Source organism: Triticum aestivum, chromosome 1D (assembly GCF_018294505.1).
Source record: "Triticum aestivum cultivar Chinese Spring chromosome 1D, IWGSC CS RefSeq v2.1, whole genome shotgun sequence".
In the NCBI taxonomy this organism is placed as follows: domain Eukaryota; kingdom Viridiplantae; phylum Streptophyta; class Magnoliopsida; order Poales; family Poaceae; genus Triticum; species Triticum aestivum.
In genome coordinates this window covers 302,733,389-302,754,398 of record NC_057796.1, presented here as the reverse complement: position 1 = coordinate 302,754,398, position 21,010 = coordinate 302,733,389, and the positions used below count along the sequence as shown (strand labels likewise).

The 21,010-nt window shown below is 44.7% G+C and overlaps 1 long non-coding RNA gene across 2 annotated transcripts; it reads right to left on the bottom strand.

The window, feature by feature from the left end:
- Positions 1 to 232: 232 nt before the first annotated feature.
- LOC123168881 (uncharacterized) lies at positions 233 to 2,346 on the bottom strand. 2 transcript variants are annotated; one of them, XR_006484540.1, is made up of 4 exons: positions 2,090 to 2,346; positions 1,165 to 1,218; positions 614 to 689; positions 233 to 516 (listed from the first exon to the last, which is right to left on the bottom strand). It is a non-coding gene; the product is annotated as an uncharacterized lncRNA (long non-coding RNA). The 2 variants fall into 2 exon arrangements; XR_006484539.1 differs by having other exon boundaries at positions 235 to 689.
- Between the last annotated feature and the right edge of the window lie 18,664 nt (positions 2,347 to 21,010).

The window sequence follows — 21,010 nt, the reverse complement described above, 5'->3', positions numbered from 1 at the left end:
CCCGTGTTTTGCTGCAGGATTGTATGCTAAAAATAATAGTTTTGAGCATTATTACACTTAATCGCAAGGAAAACATCCATTGGAATTTTGAGTCAATAAAGAGACATTGTGCTCACCAAAAAACTTCTTTTTTAGAAAAGATATTGAGTCGAGAAGGTTGTGGAAGTAATGTTAAATGTCGTTGATGTGATTACTTAATTCAGTTGTATTTATGTGTACAAAAGCAATAAAGCATTACTTGTATAGATTGGGTTAGAAAAGTAAGTATTATCTGAACTTCTGAAGGTCACCCGATGTGGCTGATATGTCCGTATCCCCTAACTCCATTTATTAGTTTATCTGCTACTACAAAGCCATAAAAATTTCTGGGAAAAAAATACCACCAAGTCAATAGTACTACAAAGGAGCTACATGGAAACACGGACTACAGCCTGAAGTTCTGAACAAAATGCCGTTTTATTTTCTTCGTCATCTTGCATCGTATATCCTTGTGTATACAAATTCTTGCAATGAGGACTGAATGGAGCATACCAAAAGTATAAGCACAATTGATGAATCTGTTGACCCCAAGCGCTAATGCCAAGGAAGTGTAGTAGCAGAATTATACTCTGACCTTGTTTTCTAATGCAATCAGGTATAAAGGGAAGTAACAAACCCATGCAAGCACACGTCTCCGAAAGTCATACTATCTGCAACAATGGAAACACATCTCAACGAAAAAGAGCTTTTAAGATGATAATAGTAAGATAGCCTTTAGATAACGACTCAAAGGTTAAAAACAATTTGAGAAGTGTCAGGAATGCCACTTGCCTCGAAGTGTTCGTGCATACAAAAGCAATACAGCATTACTTGCATAGATTGGAAACAGTAGTGTTAATACAAAGATTTGAAACAAAGAAGCGTTTCAGTGATAACACTTATATGTTATATACATGAAAAGAGTGCATAAGAATCAGCATAGCTATAGCTGAATGTAAACGGAATAAATTTCGATGTTGGATCCATGTATGTGCGATTATCTTGCTCCCTGAGTTGGTTAACTATTCTTATTTTTGAGTATCGTCAAAACGCAAGTAATTCATTAACTATTTCTAGAAAATATTACTATAGGAGACAAAAAAAATTGTTGCCACGTATAGAACAAAACTTGCAGAGGGATGTCACCTTGTTTAACTGAATTTAAAATCAACCAACGTAGCAAAGCCAGCAATCACTAACCTGCAAAAGTCTCAAGAACAACCAAATAACATTACTAAGATGTGAACTAATGTATAGCAGTATAGCACAAATGAAAAGACAGACGAAACAAAAAATATTCAATCAAGAACTATGTATGTGTCCAATCTCAAGATGAAGAGTATATAAATTGACCTAAACCACATTGTCACCGGAAAAAGCAAACTGACCAATGCACTTCTCTAAATTACGGGGTATTTAATCGGGTTGTGCCTAGCTACTACATAAAAGATACTATACTGGAATCCAAATAGGAAGGTTTGTTTCGAATTGCCAAGGAACAAAATAATTCAAGAGAGGATCTGATTATGCATTAGCACATAGTAAGATGAGAATGTAATCATTCAAAGCCAGCAAGACAACCCAATGTCACGCTCCACCTGTACCCAATAAAAATACATGAATGCAAAGACATTAGTGCATGTTGGAAACGCAATCAGCATAGCCTTGACTCATTGGACCAGAAAACAAACTACACCGGCACACACACAAAATAGGAGATAATCTGTATAGACAACACAGATGTACGTATTAGCGAGAGCAGGCAAATCATCTAACGGTGGCCGGGATGTAGTCCTCAAAGGACAGTACCTATCGTAGAGCTGCTGCGAGTAGTCGTGCCGAGGATTTTGTGTGCACATGTTTTATATCATGCTGCGCCAGAAAAGAGACAAACAGCGGGCCAGAAACCCTATGTCAGAACCGGATTGGATCGAATCGGCATAGGCATGGATGGAGGGAGATGGGGACGAAGGACAAACAGGGGGGCGGAAACCCTATATCAGCACTGGATTGAATCGAACCGGCCTAGGCTAGGCATGGACGAAGGGAGGCGGGGACAAAGGCGACTTACGTGATCAGCTGCATCATGTAGTCCTCGGGCTCTGGCCCTCGAGGATGTTGATGAGCATGTTCACACCCCTCTGCATAAAGTTCGACCCATCCTCCAGATCGATGCCTTTGCCCCGCAAGCCGCCATCGCCGCCGATTCTCATCCCGATGGCGGACGCAAACCCTAGTGGAGACTGGGCTTAGTTGCGTCCATCACCTCGTGGTGTTTGTGTCGTTTGAGGGGAGAGAGATGCGGGTGGGAATTGAGGCGACCAGATTTTGAGGAGGGGTTCCGACGTTTCGGTTGGAGAAAAGATTCGCTTCCGCTTTTGCGGGTGGGGCGTGGAGCGAACACGGGGGCCAACTCTTCGCCGCAGATCTTGTCCACACATGGTTAATCAAACGGTCGAAAAGAATTAAGATGACGTGGACGCACGAGAGGGCAGAGAAATCAGGTAGTGGGGATCAACTATTTAGGTATTATATTATAGATAAGAATAGAAACACCTGATCCAACTTATGTTTCCCTTCTAACTATATTATATATATTTAAATTTTTTTTAAGTTAAATTATTTTATATGTTATTATATATTATTGTTATTGTCATCATATATTTAACAGATACTTACATATGTAAGAAAACAATATCCCACATCTTATTAACTTATAAAATAATTTCTTAACAATAAAATCCTGAATTTTTTTGGCAACGAAAATCCTGGTGATTGTGTACAAAAGCTTGGTAAGATTTAAGGACCAATGTAATAATAAATCACTTATTATTTAAATATATATATATAACAAAATGCTCAGCCCCTGTTTATTTTTTGATAACATTGTTGCGCCCACCCGACATTATAATTAGAATAAGCCCAGCAAAATCGTGTATTTCGAGAAAGTGCAAATGGCCTGTAATTTTTTAGGAAAACATAAATGGGCTGCATGGACGCTACATTATTTGTTCACCCAGCCCAGCTAATGGACTGTAATTCAAAAAAATCAAATGGACTGCAAATTCTACCCCGTAAAAAAAGACTGTAAATTCTGAAAAAATGGGTTGAATACGTGCCACATTTTTGAAGGCTGAAATGTGGGCCAATAGGTCGAAGCCAATGCAAGTCATTGTCAACTTAGTCAACAAATGATTCTGACATCGTTAGCCATTGGATTTACATCCAACGACCGGCATCCATCTTCAATCTCTCGTCTTCTTCCTCCAGCGCCGCCGGGACCACCTGCTCCCGCCTCCTGCTGCTAGTAGCTCTGCTTAGCACGCTTCGCTGTGAAGCGCTACTCCATCATTGGCCAGGCCATCCCTCCACCCCTCCACACCTCCTGTTCTTCTCCACCGACTGCCAAACCACACCGCACCAGAACCAGTTAACCCTCGTACACCTCTCCGTCTGCGACTCTACTCCCGCGTCTTCCCATCTCCGGCTCGTTGCTGTCCGGGGCCTCACCGTCGTCCACCACCTTGGATGCGCTCGGCGCGGAGTGGTCAACGTGGTCAACGAATGACATCATCAGAAGTAGACTGTGCGTGGAGAGGCTGACAGCTGGGTCCACGGCCGCACGCAAGAAAATGCCTCCTTATTACGCGCAAAATAATGATTCCTCCACATGACAGCTGGGACCCACCGGAAGGGCCTCTGTATTTCGCAAAAAATGTTCCCACCGCTGACAGGTCGGACCCACCAGCTATATCTTCGCACGCAAGGAACTGCCTCCTTATTAGGCACAAAAAAATGAATACCCCCCTGCTAGCTGGGACCCACAATAGTGGGAGGCTGACTTGTGGGACAACTAAGTTGACGGGGACGGAGGGCTTTGTCAAATTAGTCAATATGAACGATTCTAGCTCCAGTGACTGTACGATGTCCATCCAACGGCCGTAGTGCTTCTTCAACCTCTGGTCTTCTTGCTCCAGCCGTCCAAAGCAGCGCCGGTCGTGCCTCGTGCTCCTGCCTCTCGTGGCCGGCTGCGATGCCGCGGAGGCCTCACTGCCCCCTACTACTCCCACCGCTGGCCAGGCCATCCCTCTACTCACCCACACCCCCTGTTATTCTGCGGCGACGGCAGCCTCACAGCGCAGCGAACCAGTGAACCCTCATACTCCTCTACGCGTGGGCATCCACTGCCGCGTCTTCCCCGGCTCCATGTCGTCCCCTTCCTAGGCCTCGCCGTCGTCCACCGCCCTAGTGCTCTCGGCGCGGTGTGGTCAACGTGGTCAAGGAACGGCTTCCATCGGACGTGGACTGTACGTGCAGAGGCTGACAGCTGGGTCTACGGCCGCAGCAAGGAAGTGCCTTCTTATTACGCGGAAAATAATGATTCCACCACTTGACAGTAGGGACCCACCGGACGGGCAACCGTCTTTCACGAAAAAAACGTTTCCCCCCTGACTGCTGGGACCTACCAGTGACATCTTCGCACGCAAGGAAGTGCGTCCGGGCAAACAAAACGATTCGCCCCCTGACTGCTGGGACCCACTAGCTACATCTTCGCACGCAAGGAAGTGTGTGACAGTCGGGACCCACCTGGTTGAAGCGTACGTAGCGTTGTCATTCTGGTCGCGAACGCGTACGTACATACTGGTCGATGTAGAGGCACGCACGTAGCATGTACACGTACGTACAGCGGTCAGGGTGCAAGAAAGTAAATACGGCCACATACGTACATACGGGCGGGGTCTCGAATGCCTACTCGCGCGTACGTATGGCCAGGGCTCGTGTACATGGCTGGGTCGGAACGGAGAAACTGCGTCATCGTCATGTTCATGGGGAGGCAACGGAATGCGTCGTGTTCATCGGGAGGCAACGGAACGCGTGGGAGCCAACCGGCTTGGACGGAACAGCCAATGGAAACGATTCCTGGCGTACCGCAGAACGGAGGAATCGGCCTTGTGTTCGACCGGCCACGTTCGAAACAGGGTCCTGTTCATCGGGAGGGGTCTGGCGTACCGCAAAACGAAGGAAACGGACCTCCTACTGTCGAAACAGGGGTCCTATTGATCGGGAGGGGTGTGGCGTACCGCAAAACGGAGGAAACGGACTTGTGTTGGAGCGCTACGGTCGAAACAGGGGTCCTGTTCATCGGGAGGGGTGTGGCATACCGCAAAACGGGACTCCACAGGATACTGTTCATCTCCACCATCGACCCCCTCATCCTCCACGGGCTACTGTTCATCCACCGTCGACCTCCTCCAGCCTCCACCTGCGACTGTTCATCCACGGGCTCCTATTCATCCAGCCTCCACCGCGCGCTACTCCACCGGCTACTGTTCAACCAGCCCTCTCCACGGGCTACTGTTCAACCACCCCTCCACGGGCTACTGTTCATCCAGCCCTCCACCATCTACTGTTCATCCAGCCCTCCACGGGGTGGTCCTATTCATCCAGCCCTCCACGGGGTCCTATTCATCCAGCCCCAACCGGCTCGATCGATCGGGGTCCTGTTCATCCGGAGGCAACACCACGGGGTCCTATTCATCCACCCCCACCGGGAACTGTTCATCCAAAGCCCCCCGGTAACGCTCACTGTTCATCTAGAGGCAACACCACGGGGGTCCTGTTCATCCACCCCCACAGGGAACTGTTCATTCAAACCCCCCAGCAACGTTCACTGTTCATCCAGAGGCAGCATCGATCGGCTTCAGTTAGCAGCAGTAGCGAAGGAATCGCTCAATCGGGTTCAGTTAACAGCCATCGATCGATCGCTCAGGTTCTGTAATGCGTAGCCTGCAGTGCAATCGCTCGGGTTCAGTTAGACCCCAACGCCTCGCTCGGGTTCAGTTAGAGTCCAACGCCTCGCACCCACGCGCGTGCGTGTAGGAGAGAAACGCGCATCGCTCGGCCCCGACCACCCACCGTAACCGAGAACACCCCGATATTTTCCTCGCCCTCGCTTCTACCACGGTTTTTCCGTCATGACGGCCCACAGAATGTCATGCAGCTGTGTCTCCGGCCCGCCCAGGACAAAAAGCCCATTTTCTGTCATGATTTTTTGTCATAGAAGTAGGAGCCCACCACATCTATGATGATACCGGGTTTTGTCACAATTATCGTCATAGAAGTGTCATAAGTATGACAGTAAAAAATTTCGTTCGGCCCAAAATGTCATGGATGTGTCTTTATTTTGTAGTGCCGAGTGGGAGGATTGTTCTCCACTCGGAGTAGTTTTGAAACTTAGGCGAAACAGGTTCGCGGCTAAGCCCCCAAGTGGGAGGATTGCTCTCCACTCGGAGTAATTTTTTAACTTAGGAGAATACGGGATCGCTGCTAAGCCCCCGAGTGGGAGGATTGCTCTCCACTCGGAGTAGTTTTTGAAACTTAGGCGAAACAGGTTCGCGGCTAAGCCCCCGAGTGGGAGGATTGCTCTCTACTCTAAGTAGTTTTGAAACTTAGGCGAAACAAGTCCGCGGCTAAGCCCCCGAGTGGGAGGATTGCTCTCCACTCGAAGTAGTTTTTTAACTTAGGCGAAACAGGTTCGAGGCTAAGCCCCCGAGTGGGAGGATTGCTCTCCACTCGGAGTAGTTTTTTAACTTAGGCGAATACGGGATCGCGGTGATACGTTTCCAACGTATCTATAATTTTTTATTGTTCCATGCTATTATATTATCAATCTTGGATGTTTTATATGAATTTATATGCTATTTTATATGATTTTTGGGACAAACCTATTAACCTAGAGCCCAGTGCCAGTTTCTGTTTTTTCCTTGTTTTTGAGTTTTGCAGAAAAGGATTATCAAACGGAGTCCAATTGACCTGAAAATTTATGGTGATTTTTTACGGACCAGAGGAAGCCCCCGAAGCAAAAGAGTTGGTCCAGAAGAGCCACGAGGCCTCCACAACGGTGGAGGGCGCCCTCCGACCTTGTGGGCTCCTCGTGGACCCCCCCTGACTTGAAACTGACGCCAAAAATTCTTATAAATACAGAAACCCCCGAAAAGAAACCTAGATCGGGAGTTCCGCCGCCGCAAGCCTCTATAGCCACCAAAATCAATCGGGACCCTATCCTGGCACCCTGCCGGAGGGGGAAATCATCACTGGTGGCCATATTCATCATCCAAGCGGTCTCCATGACGAGGAGGGAGTAGTTCACCCTCGGGGTTGAGGGTATGTACCAATAGCTATGTGTTTGATCTCTCTATCTCGTGTTCTTGATTTGGCACGATCTTGATGTACCGCGAGCTTTGCTATTATAGTTGGATCTTATGATGTTTCTCCCCCTCTACCTTCTTGTAATGGATTGAGTTTTCCCTTTGAAGTTATCTTATCGGATTGAGTCTTTATGGATTTGAGAACACTTGATGTGTGTCTTGCATGTGCTTATCTGTGGTGACAATGGGATATTCACGTGATCCACTTGATGTATGTTTTGGTGATCAACTTGCGGGTTCTCTGACCTTGTGAACCTATGCATAGGGGTTGGCACACGTTTTCGTCTTGACTCTCCGATAGAAACTTTGGGGCACTCTTTGAAATTCGTTGTGTTGGTTTGAATAGATGTATCTGAGATTGTGTGATGCATATCGTATAATCAAATCCGCGGATACTTGTGGTGACATTGGAGTATCTAGGTGACATTTGGGTTTTGATTGATGTGTGTCTTAAGGTATTATTTTAGTACGAACCCTAGGGCTGTTTGTGACACTTATAGGAATAGCCCAATAGATCGATCAGAAAGAATAACTTTGAGGTGGTTTCGTACCCTACAACAATCTCTTTGTTTGTTCTCCGCTATTAGTGACTTTGGAGTGACTCTTTGTTGCACGTTGAGGGATTGTTATATGATCTAATTATGTTATCATTGTTGAGAGAACTTGCACTAGTGAAAGTATGAACCCTAGGCCTTGTTTCGAAGCATTGCAATACCATTTTTGCTCACTTTTGTTACTAGTTACCTTGCTGTTTTTATATTTTCAGATTACAAAAACCTATATCTACTATCCATATTGCACTTGTATCACCATCTCTTCGCCGAACTAGTGCACCTAGACAATTTACCATTGTATTCTGTGTGTTGGGGACACAAGAGACTCTTTGTTATTTGGTTGCAGGGTAGTTTGAGAGAGACCATCTTCATCCTACGCCTCCCACGGATTGATAAACCTTAGGTCATCCACTTGAGGGAAAATTGCTACTGTCCTACAAACCTCTGGACTTGGAGGCCCAACAACGTCTACAAGAAGAAGGTTGCGTGGTAGACATCACGCAGCTAAGCCCTCGAGTGGGAGGATTGCTCTCCACTCGGAGAAACTTAGGCAAAACAGGTTCGCGGCTAAGCCCCCGAGTGGGAGGATTGGTCACCACTCGGAGTAGTTTTTAACTTAGGCGAATACGGGATCACAGCTAAGCCCCCGAGTGGGAGGATTGCTCTCCATTCGGAGTAGTTTTTTAACTTAGGCGAATACGGGATCGCAGCTAAGCCCCCGAGTGGGAGGATTGCTCTCCACTCAGAGTAGTTTTTGAAACTTAGGCGAAACAGGTTCGCGGCTAAGCCCTCGAATGGGAGGATAGCTCTCCACTCGGAGTAGTTTTGAAAATTAGGCGAAACAGGTTTGTGGCTAATCCCCCGAGTGGGAGGATTGCTCTCCACTCGGTGTAGTTTTGAAATTTAGGCGAAACAGGTTCGCGGCTAAGCCACCCACTGGGGGATTTGAACACACGTTTATGCGAAAACAATCATTAAGAGACTGCAGGAATCATGTCTTGATAAACAAACTGAAGGTATTCTTATTACAACTCGACGATCCGAGTGTTTAAGTATAAAATCGGTGGAGCAGATCCGCGTTCCACACACGTGGCTCATCTTTCTTCTGAGCCAAGTTGTAAAGGTGATATGCCCCATTGTGAAGCACCATGGTGACGACAAAAGGTCCTTCCCATGCGGGGGCAAGCTTATGAGGCCGTTGCTGATCCACTCGGAGCACAAGGTCTCCTTCTTGAAATGCACGACCTTTGACATTTCTGGCATGGAATCGATGAAGGTCTTGCTAATAAATAGTCGACCATATCAAAGCCATCTCTTGCTCTTCCTCCAGAAGATCTACAGCATCCTGACATGCTTGTTCTGCCTCAGCCTCTGAGAAAAGTTCCACTCGGGGTGCATTATGGAGCAAGTCACTAGGAAGAACAGCTTCAGCCCCGTACACCATGAAGAAAGGGGTTCGATTGGTGGATTTGTTGGGAGTCGTCCTCAATCCCCACAAGATAGACGGCAACTCGGTTACCCAAGCTCCATCTGCATGCTTAAGGTCGCGCATCAATCGGGGTTTCAGCCCTTGCAGGATCAAACCATTTACTCTCTCAGCTTGCCCATTCGACTGTGGGTGCGCAACGGATGCGTAATCAACCCGAGTGCCTTGGGAAGCGCAGAATGCTCTGAACTCTTTCGAGTCAAAGTTTGAACTGTTGTGTGTGATGATGCTGTGCGGAACTCCATATCGGAATATCAACTCTCTGATGAAGCTGACGGTTGTGCTTGAGTCTACGTTCTTGATGGGCTTGGCCTCAATCCACTTGGTTAACTTGTTGACTGCCATGAGCAAATGAGTGAAGCCACTTCTGCCGGTCCTTAGCGGCCCAATCATGTCCAACCCCCACACAGCAAATGGCCAGACGAGTGGAATAGTCTTCAAAGCAGATGTGAGACATGTTTGAGTAAAACTGGCAACCTTCACACTTCTCAATGATCTCTTTTGCTGCTTCATTGGCCTGTGGCCAGTAGAATCCTGCTTGGTATGCTTTGGCCATGATGGTCTGGGAGGACGCATGGTGACCATAGGTCCCCGAGTGGATCTCATTCAAGATCAGTCGACCCCCTTCTGGAGAGATACATCGCTGAGCTACGCCAGTAACACTTTCTTGGTAGAGCTAACCACCAATTACTATAAAGGCCTTGGACCTGCGGATGATCTGATGTGCTTCAACTTCATCCTATGGAAGCTCCTGCCTGAGCAGATATGCAATATACGGGACCGTCCAGTCGGGGGTGATTACCAAAATCTCCATTATTAGGTCGACAACTGCTGGGACCTCGACTTCAGTTGGGTTAGTAGAACTTATTGGTTGGGGAGGTTCCTCAGTAAATGGATCTTCTTGTACTGACGGGGTATGGAGATGCTCCAAGAACACATTACTAGGAATAGGCTTCAGAGTGTAACCTATTTTCGCCAGATCATTGATACGTCTCCAACGTATCTATAATTTTTTATTGTTCCATGCTATTATATTATCCATCTTAGATGTTTTATATGCATTTATATGCTGTTTTATATGATTTTGGGGACTAACCTATTAACCTAGAGCCCAGTGCCAGTTTCTGTTTTTTCCTTGTTTTTGAGTTTTACAGAAAAGGAATACCAAACGAAGTCCAATTGATGTGCCAATTTTTGATGATTTTTTATGGACCAATTATGGAGGAAGAGATATATTGATCAATGCATGTTTATCAAATGTCCCTATGTACCTTCTGGGTTGCTACACTTTGCCTGTCAAAATACAGAAAAAAGAAGCCCCGGAGTAAAAGAGTTGGGCCAGAAGAGTCCCGAGCCATCCACGAGGGTGGAGGGTGCGCCCTACCCCCCTGGGCGCGCCCCCCTATCTCGTGGATGACTCGAAGACCCCCCTGACATGAGACCGACGCCAAAAATTCCTATAAATACAGAAACCCCCAGAAAGAAACCTAGATCGGGAGTTCCGCCGCCGCAAGCCTCTGTAGCCACCAAAAACCAATCGGGAACATGTTCCGGCACCCTACCGGAGGGGGGAATCATCACCGGTGGCCATCTTCATCATCCCGACGCTCTCCATGACGAGGAGGGAGTAGTTCACCCTCGGGGCTGAGGGTATGTACCAGTAGCTATGTGTTTGATCTCTCTCTCTCTCGTGTTCATGATGTGGCACGATCTTGATGTATCGCGAGCTTTGCTATTATAGTTGGATCTTATGATGTTTCTCCCCCTCTAATCTCTTGTAATGGATTGATTTTTCCCTTTGAAGTTATCTTATCAGATTGAGTCTTTAAGGATTTGAGAACACTTGATGTATGTCTTGCATGTGCTTATCTGTGGTGACAATGGGATATTCACGTGATCTACTTGATGTATGTTTTGGTGATCAACTTGCGGGTTCGGTGACCTTGTGAACTTATGCATAGAGGTTGGCACACGTTTTCGTCTTGACTCTCCGGTAGAAACTTTGGGCACTCTTTGAAGTTCTTTTTGTTGGTTGAATAGATGAATCTAGGATTGTGTGATGCATATCGTCTAATCATACCCACAGATACTTGAAGTGACATTGGAGTATCTAGGTGAAATTAGGGTTTTGGTTGATGTGTGTCTTAAGGAGTTATTCTAGTACGAACTATAGGATAGATTGAATGGAAAGAATAGCTTCGTGTTATTTTACTACGGACTCTTGAATAGATCGATCAGAAAGTATAACTTTGAGGTGGTTTCATACCCTACTATAATCTCTTCATTTGTTCTCCTCTATTAGTGACTTTGGAGTGACTCTTTGTTGCATGTTGAGGGATAGTTATATAATCCAGTTATGTATTATTGTTGTGAGAACTTGCACTAGTGAAAGTATGAACCCTAGGCTTTGTTTCAAAGCATTGCAATACCGTTTGTGCTCACTTTTATCATTAGTTACCTTGCTTTTTTATATTTTCAGATTAAAAAAACCTATATCTACCATCCATATTGCACTTGTATCACCATCTCTTCGCCGAACTAGTGCACCCATATTATTTACCATTGTATTGGGTGTGTCGGGGACACAAGAGACTCTTTGTTATTTGGTTGCAGGGTTGTTTGAGAGAGACCATCTTCATCCTACGCCTCCCACGGACTGATAAACCTTAGGTCATCCACTTGAGGGAAATTTGCTAATGTCCTACAAACCTCTGCACTTAGAGGCCCAACAATGTCTACAAGAAGAAGGTTGCGTAGTAGACATCAAGCTCTTTTCTGGCGCCATTGCCGGGGAGGCTAGGTTCGGCACTAACACCCCGTCGACTAAGCTCTTTTCTAGCGCCGTTGCCGGGGAGGTTAGTGCTTGAAGGTATATCTTTAGATCTTGCAATCGAATCTTTTTGTTTCTTGTTTTATCACTAGTTTAGTTTATAAAAGAAAACTACAAAAAATGGAATTGAGGGTGCCTCATATGCTTCATCTTTTTAGTATCTTTCATGAAAATGATGGAAAGGAAAATTGTGCTCAAGTGTTAGAAGAAGAATGCATTAGAATGCTTGGAATAAAATATTTGAATGATGAGCATGATTGCAATGTTGTTAGTATGAATTCCTTGAATATCCATGATGCTAATGATATGCAAAGCCACAAGCTTGGGGAAGCTATGTTTAATGAAGATGATATTTTTTGTCCCCCAAGTTTTGATGAGCAAATTTATTATGATGAAAGCATGCCTCCTATTTATGATGATTATATTGATGAAAGTGGATTTGGAGAGGTCATGACTTTATTTAGTGATGAATCCACTATTTTGGAAGAGGTTCCAATTGATTATGAGAACAAAGTTGCTATCTATGATGATTATTGTGATGACTTGTATGCTATTGAGAATAATGATAACTATAAAACTTGTCATGATTATGATTACCCTTTTTCTGAACATTACTCTTTTAATGTGAAAACAATTTATAGTATTCAAGTTTCTTATGATACTCCCACTATTCCGAATGAGAAGAATTTTGCGTATGTGGAGAGTAATAAAATTTATATGCTTGGGGATCATGAAAATAATGCTTTATGTGATGGTTATATTGTTTAATTCATTCATGATGCTACTGAAAATTATTATGAGGGAGGAACATATGCTTGTAGGAATTGCAATAATATCAAGTTTCCTCTCTATGTGTTGAAAATCTTGAAGCTATGCTTGTTTTCCTTTCCTATGCTAGTTGATTATTGTTCCCATAAGTTGTTTGCTCACAAAATCCCTTTGCATAGGAATTGGGTTATACTTAAATGTGATAGTAATATGCTTCATGATGCTCTCTTTATGTTTCAATTCTTATCTTTTATACGAGCATCATTGAAATCATCATGCCTAGCTAAAAGGCATTGAAGAAAAGCGCTTGTTGGGAGACAACCCAATATTTACCCCTACTGTTTTTGTGTGTTCACATGATTAAGCTACTGTATTAATCATGTTTTATAGCTTTTGTTTCAATAAAGTGTCAAGTAGAACCTTTGGGAAGACTTGGGTGAAAGTTAGTGTGATCTTGCTGTAAAAAACAGAAACTTTGTGCTCACGAGATTAGCAGTCATTTTTTACAGAAGAGTGATTTTAAGTTGATTCTTTTTGAAAAAGATTAACATACAAATTTCTCAGGTGCACCAATTTATTTCAGAATTTTTGGAGTTACATAAGTATTCGAGAGTTACAGATTACTACAGACTGTTCTGTTTTTGACAGATTCTGTTTTCTATGTGTTGTTTGCTTATTTTGATGAACCTATGAGTAGTATCGGAGGGTATGAACCATAGAGAAGTTGGAATACAGTAGATATTACACCAATACAAATAAAGAATGAGTTCACAACAGTACCTAAGTGGTGATTTATTTTCTTATACTAACGGAGCTTACGAGTTTTCTGTTGAGTTTTGTGTTGTGAAGTTTTCAAGTTTTGGGTAAAGATTCGATGAACTATGGAATAAGGAGTGGCAAGAGCCTCAGATTGGGGATGCCCAAGTCGCCCCAAGGTAATATTTAAGGACAACCAAGAGCCTAAGCTTGGGGATGCCCCAGATGGCATCCCCTCTTTCATCTTCGTCTATCGGTAACTTTACTTGGAGCTATATTTTTATTCACCACATGATATGTGTTTTGCTTGGAGCGTCAATTTATTTTATTTTGTTTTGATTGCTGTTTGAATAATATCCCAAGATCTTAAATTCTTAAATTTTAGAGAGTCTTCACATAGTTGCACAATTATTCGACTACTCATTGATCTTCACTTATATCTTTTGGAGTAGTTTGTCATTTGCTCTAGTGATTCACTTATATCTTTTTAGAGCACGGCGGTGGTTTTATTTTGAAGAAATATATGTACTCTCATGCTTCACTTATATTATTTTGAGAGTCTTTAGAACAACATGGTAATTTGCTTTGGTTATGAATTTAGTCCTAATATGATAGGCATCCAAGAGGGATATAATAAAAACTTTCATATAAAGTGCATTGAATACTATGAGAAGTTTGATTCTTTATGATTGTTTGGAGATATGAAGATGGTGATGTTAGAGTCATGCTAGTAGAGTAGTTGTGAATTTGAGAGATACTTGTGTTAAAGTTTGTGATTCTCGTAGCATGCACGTATGGTGAACCGTTATGTGATGAAGTTGGAGCATGATTTATTTATTGATTGTCTTCCTTATGAGTGGCGGTCGGGGACGAGCGATGGTCTTTTCCTACCAATCTATCCCCCTAGGAGCACGCGCGTAGTAGTTTGTTTCGATAACTAATAGATTTTTGCAATAAGTATGTGAGTTCTTTATGATGACTAATGTTGAGTCCATGGATTATACACACTCTCACCCTTCCACCATTGGTAGCCTCTCTAGTACCCCGCAACTTTCGCCGGTACCATACACCCACCATATACCTTCCTCAAAACAGCCACCATACCTACCTATTATGACATTTCCATAGCCATTCCGAGATATATTGCCATGCAACTTTCCACTATTCCGTTTATTATGACGCGCTCCATCATTGTCATATTGCTTTGCATGATCATGTAGTTGACATCGTATTTGTGGCAAAGCCACCGTTCATAATTCTTTCATACATGTCACTCTTGATTCATTGCACATCCCGGTACATCGCCGGAGGCATTCACATAGAGTCATATTTTGTTCTAAGTATCGAGTTGTAATTCTTGAGTTGTAAGTAAATAAAAGTGTGATGATCTTCATTATTAGAGCATTGTCCCAGTGAGGAAAGGATGATGGAGACTATGATTCCCCCACAAGTCGGGATGAGGCTCCGGACGAAAAAAGAAGAGAAAAAGGAGGCCATAAAAAAGAGAAGGCCCAAAAAAACAAAACAAAATGAGAGAAAAAGAGAGAAGGGGCAATGCTGCTATCCTTTTACCACACTTGTGCTTCAAAGTAGCACCATGATCTTCATGATAGAGAGTCTCCTATATTGTCACTTTCATATACTAGTGGGAATTCTTCATTATAGAACTTGGCTTGTATATTCCAATGATGGGCTTCCTCAAAGTGCCCTAGGTCTTCGTGAGCAAGCAAGTTGGATGCACACCCACTTAGTTTCCTTTTGAGCTTTCATACACTTATAGCTCTAGTGCATCCATTGCATGGCAATCCCTACTCACTCACATTGATATCTATTGATGGGCATCTCCATAGCCCGTTGATACGCCTAGTTGATGTGAGACTATCTTCTCCCTTTTTGTCTTCTCCACAACCACCATTCTATTCCACCTATAGTGATATGTCCATGGCTCACGCTCATGTATTGCGTGAAGATTGAAAAAGTTTGAGAATATCAAAAGTATGAAACAATTGCTTGGCTTGTCATCGGGGTTGTGCATGATTTAAATATTTTGTGTGATGAAGATAGAGCATAGCCAGACTATATGATTTTGTACGGATAACTTGCTTTGGCCATGTTATTTTGAGAAGACATGATTGCTTTGTTAGTATGCTTGAAGTATTATTGTTTCATGTCAATATTAAACTTTTGTTTGAATCTTATGGATCCGAATATTCTTGCCACAATAAAGAAGATTACATTGATAAATAGGTTAGGTGGCATTCCACATCAAAAATTCTGTTTTCATCATTTACCTACTTGAGGACGAGCGGGAATTAAGCTTGGGGATGCTTGATATGTCTCCAACGTATCTATAATTTTTTATTGTTCCATGCTATTATATTATCCATCTTGGATGTTTTATATGCATTTATATGTTGTTTTATATGATTTTTGGGACTAACCTATTAACCTAGAGCCTAGTGCCAGTTTCTGTTCTTTCCTTGTTTTTGAGTTTTACAGAAAAAGGAATACCAAACGGAGTCCAATTGACGTGCCAATTTTTGATGAATTTTATGGACCAAAAGAAGCCCCCAGAGTAAAAGAGTTGGGCCAGAAGAGTCCCGAGCCATCCACGAGGGTGGAGGGCGCGCCCTACCCCCCTGGGCGTGCCCCCTATCTCGTGGATGACTCGGAGCCCCCCCTGACATGAGACCGACGCTAATAATTCCTATAAATACAGAAACCCTAGAAAGAAACCTAGATCGGGAGTTCCGCCGCCGCAAGCCTCTGTAGCCACCAAAAACCAATCGGGGCCCTGTTCTGGCACCCTGCTAGAAAGGGGAATCATCACCGGTGGCCATCTTCATCATTTCGGCGCTCTCCATGACGAGGAGGAAGCTGTTCACCCTCGGGGCTGAGCGTATGTACCAGTAGCTATGTGTTTGATCTCTCTCTCTCTCTCTTGTGTTCTTGATGTGGCACGATCTTGATGTACCGCGAGCTTTGCTATTATAGTTGGATCTTATGATGTTTCTCCCCCTCTACTCTCTTGTAATGGATTGAGTTTTCCCGTTGAAGTTATCTTATCAGATTGAGTCTTTAAGGATTTGAGAACACTTTATGTATGTCTTGCATGTGCTTATCTGTGGTGACAATGGGATATTCACGTGATCTACTTGATGTATGTTTGGTGATCAACTTGCGGGTTCAGTGACCTTGTGAACTTATGCTTAGGGGTTGGCACATGTTTTCGTCTTGACTCTCCGATAGAAACTTTGGGGCACTCTTTGAAGTTCTTTGTGTTGGTTGAATAGATGAATCTGAGATTGTGTGATGCATATCGTATAATCATACCCAAGGATACTTGAGGTGACATTGGAGTATCTAGGTGACATTAGGGTTTTGGTTGATGTCTGTCTTAAGGTGTTATTCTAGTACGAACTCTAGGATAGATCGAACGGAAAGAATAGCTTCGTGTTATTTTACTACGGACTCTTGAATAGATCAATCAGAAAGAATAATTTGGAGGTGGTTTCATACCCTACAATAATCTCTTCGTTTGTTCTCCTATATTAGTGACTTTGGAGTGACTCTTTGTTGCATGTTGAGGGATAGTTATATGACCCAGTTATGTTATTATTGTTGAGAGAACTTGCACTAGTGAAAGTATGAACCCTAGGCCTTGTTTCGAAGCATTGCAATACCGTTTGTGCTCACTTTTGTCATTAGTTACCTTGCTGTTTTTATATTTTCATATTACAAAAACCTATATCTACTATCCATATTGCACTTGTATCACCATCTCTTCGCCAAACTAGTGCACCTATACAATTTACCATTGTATTGGGTGTGTTGGGGACACGAGAGACTCTTTGTTATTTGGTTGCAGGGTTGTTTGAGAGAGACCATCTTCATCCTACGCCTCCCATAGATTGATAAACCTTAGGTCATCCACTTGAGGGAAATTTGCTACTGTCCTACAAACCTCTGCACTTGGAGGCCCAACAACGTCTACAAGAAGAAGGTTGTGTAGTAGACATCAGTCATCGGCTGCTTGATTCTTGAGTCGGGGAACGTGGTGGAGCTCCAACCCTTGAAACTTATTTTCCAACTTTTTGACTGCATTGCAGTATCCGGTCATGGCAGGGCTCCTGACATCCCACTCCTTCATCACCTGATTAACCTCCAAGTCTCAGTCGTTGTATACCATCAAGCGACGGACGCCGAGTGAGATGGCCATACGCAACCCGTAGAGGAGTGCTTCATACTCAGCTTCATTGTTGGAGGAATCAAAGTGAATCTGGAGGACATAACTGAGTTTGTCGCCTCTTGGGGACACCAGGACCACTCCGGCACCAAAACCATTTAACATCTTAGATCCATCAAAGAACATGGTCCAGTGTTCCAAGTGAACTTGGGTCGGCTGTTGTTGCTCAATCCACTCGGCCAAGAAATCTGCAATTGCTTGAGACTTGATCGCCTTCTTTGCTTCAAACTTGATATCCAGAGGAAGAAGTTCAATCGCCCACTTAGCCACTCGACCGGTTGCATCTCGATTGTTCAAGATTTCAGACAACAGAGCGTCGCTGACGACTGGAATCGAGTGGTCTTGGAAGTAATGTGCAACTTTCTTTGTAGTCAAATAAATTCCATAGAAGGCCTTCTGGTAATGTGGATACCTTTGCTTGGACGGAGTCAGGACTTCAGAAATGTAATACACTGGGCGTTGAACTTTATAGGCCTTGCCTTCTTCTTCTCGCTCGACTGTGAGCACTGTGCTGACAACCTGACCAGTGGCTGCAATATATAACAGTAGGGGCTCTTTGCTGACCGGAGCAGCAAGCACCGGCTGGGTGGAAAGCAGGGCTTTGAGCTCTACAAATGCTACTTCAGCTTCAGGAGTCCACTCGAATGTATCAGACTTTTTCATCAGTCAGTAATGAGGCAATGCCTTTTCACCGAGACGAGAAATGAATCGACTTAATGCAACAAGACAACCCGTCAGCTTCTGAACATCATGCACACGCACAGGGTGTTTCATTCGGAGAATTGCACCGATCTTTTCAGGGTTTGCATCTATCCCTCGCTCGAAAACGAGAAAACCGAGCAGCTTTCCTCCAGGAACTCCGAATGTGCACTTAGACGGATTCAGCTTGATGTCATATCTTCTCAGATTGGCAAAGGTTTCAGCGAGGTCAGTCAGCAGGTCAGAACTCTTGTGTGACTTGACCACGATATCATCCATATATGCTTCCACACTCCAACTGATCTGAGTGAGTAGGCACTTCTGGATCATGCGCATGAATGTGGCACCAGCATTCTTGAGACCGAAAGGCATGGTGACATAGCAAAAACACCCGAATGGGGTGATGAAGGCCGTTTTTATTCCATCGGGTCCATACAGTCAGATTTGATGGTACCCGGAATACGCATCCAAAAAAGGAAACGCTCACACCCCGCAGTCGAGTCGACAATCTGATCGATGCGGGGGGAGAGGAAAATGATCATTCGGGCAGGCCCGATTGATATGCTTGAAATCGATACACATACGAAGTGCATCATCCTTCTTAGGGACCATGACGACGTTGGCGAGCCACTCGGAGTGGTATATCTCGTAGATGAACTCGGCTGCCAGGAGCCGAGCCACTTCCTCGCCAATCGCCTTTTTTTCACGGCGGACCGACGGAGATGCTCTTTGATAGGTTTTGCCTTTGGGTCGACATGCAAACGGTGCTCAGCCAGCCCCCTCGGTATACCCGGCATGTCTGATGGTTTCCATGCAAAGATGTCCTAGTTCTCATGGAGGAACTGGATGAGCGCGACTTCCTATTTGTTGTCCAGTGTCGTTGAGATGTGGGTCGGAGCGGCTGAAGTGTCTTCCGGGTGAATGTCGACTGGCTTCGTCTCACCGGCCGACTTAAATGCAGACTGAGAAGCAGGCTTCTTGGCTCGCAACAAATCACTCGGATCGACATTTTTCTTGTACTCTTCCAGCTCCACCACCGCCATTTGCTCATCAGCAATCTTGGAGCCTTTCTGGAGGCAATCCTCTGCTCTCTGCCTATTCCCAGTGACTGTAATCACACCTTTGGGCCCAAGCATCTTCAACTTAAGGTACACGTAACATGGACGGGCCATGAAACGAGCATATGCAGGTCTGCCCAGAATAGCATGATAGGCACTGTGGAAATCCACTACCTCAAACCTCAACTTCTCCTTGCGGAAATTCTTGGAATCTCCAAAAACCACATCAAGAGCAATCTGTCCGTGTGACTTTGCTTTATTCCCTGGGATGACTCCGTGGAACTGCATGTTGCTTTCACTGAGTTTGGACATCGGAATGCCCATCCCTTGGAGGGTCTCAGCATACAGAATGTTTAGACCACTACCACCATCCATAAGAAATTTAGTCAGTCGGGTGCCCCCAACGACTGGGTCAACCACCAACGATTGCCGCCCGGGGGTAGCAACGTGCGCTGGGTGATCTGACTGGTCGAATGGAATGGGAGTTTTCGGCCACTTCAGGTACGTCGTAGTTGCCGGAGCAACCATGTTCACTTCTCTGTTAATGACTTTCAGTCGACTTTTGCTCTCGACATCAGCAAAAATCACCAAGGTAGCATTGACCTTTGGGTAACCATCATCCTTTTCTTCCTCTTCATCCTTATCAAAGTCCTGCTCACTGAGCTGACCCTCTCGGAACTACTGAATCAGGAGTCTGCACTGTCGAGTGGTATGCTTGGGCAAAATCAAGTTACCCTCTTCATCCTTCTTCATGTGAATATGACACGACAAATCCAGGATGTCCTGGCCTGACTGATCTTTCACCTTTTTGGGCACCCACGGCCCCTTGGGCTTTCCTTTAAACTTTCCTTGAGCATTCAGAACTGCGGCTTCAGCAGGACCTGCAGCCTCAGCCTTACGCTTTTGCTTCCTATTGGGATTCCCGCCCCCAGTGTCGGGGTCGACTGCTTTCCCTTTACCATTGCGGAGCCGGTCCTCCTCTTCGCCATTTGCATACCGAGTGGCTATCTCCATCATTCGGCTCAAGGCACTACTGCAGGATGCTGCTTACGCGACACTACGATCAGAGACCCTTCTACGAAACTGTGTGCGATGCATTAATCACAAACGGGGATGTAAAAAAACCTTCAAAAAAGGTGCAAAACGTTTGCGATGGAGGATGCATCAAACACGGTTCAGATTTTAGTTGCGTGTGCGATGCAGGGCATACGGTTGATCCAAACGAATTGTTTGCGATTAGACAGAACAACAGAAACGGGCAGCCATATCAATGTGTGTGCGATATACGGCATACAGTTCGCTCCGGTGAACTGTTTGATATTAGGGAAAGCAACAGAAACAGTCAGCCAGATAAAGGTTTGTGTGATATACGGCATACGGCTCAGTC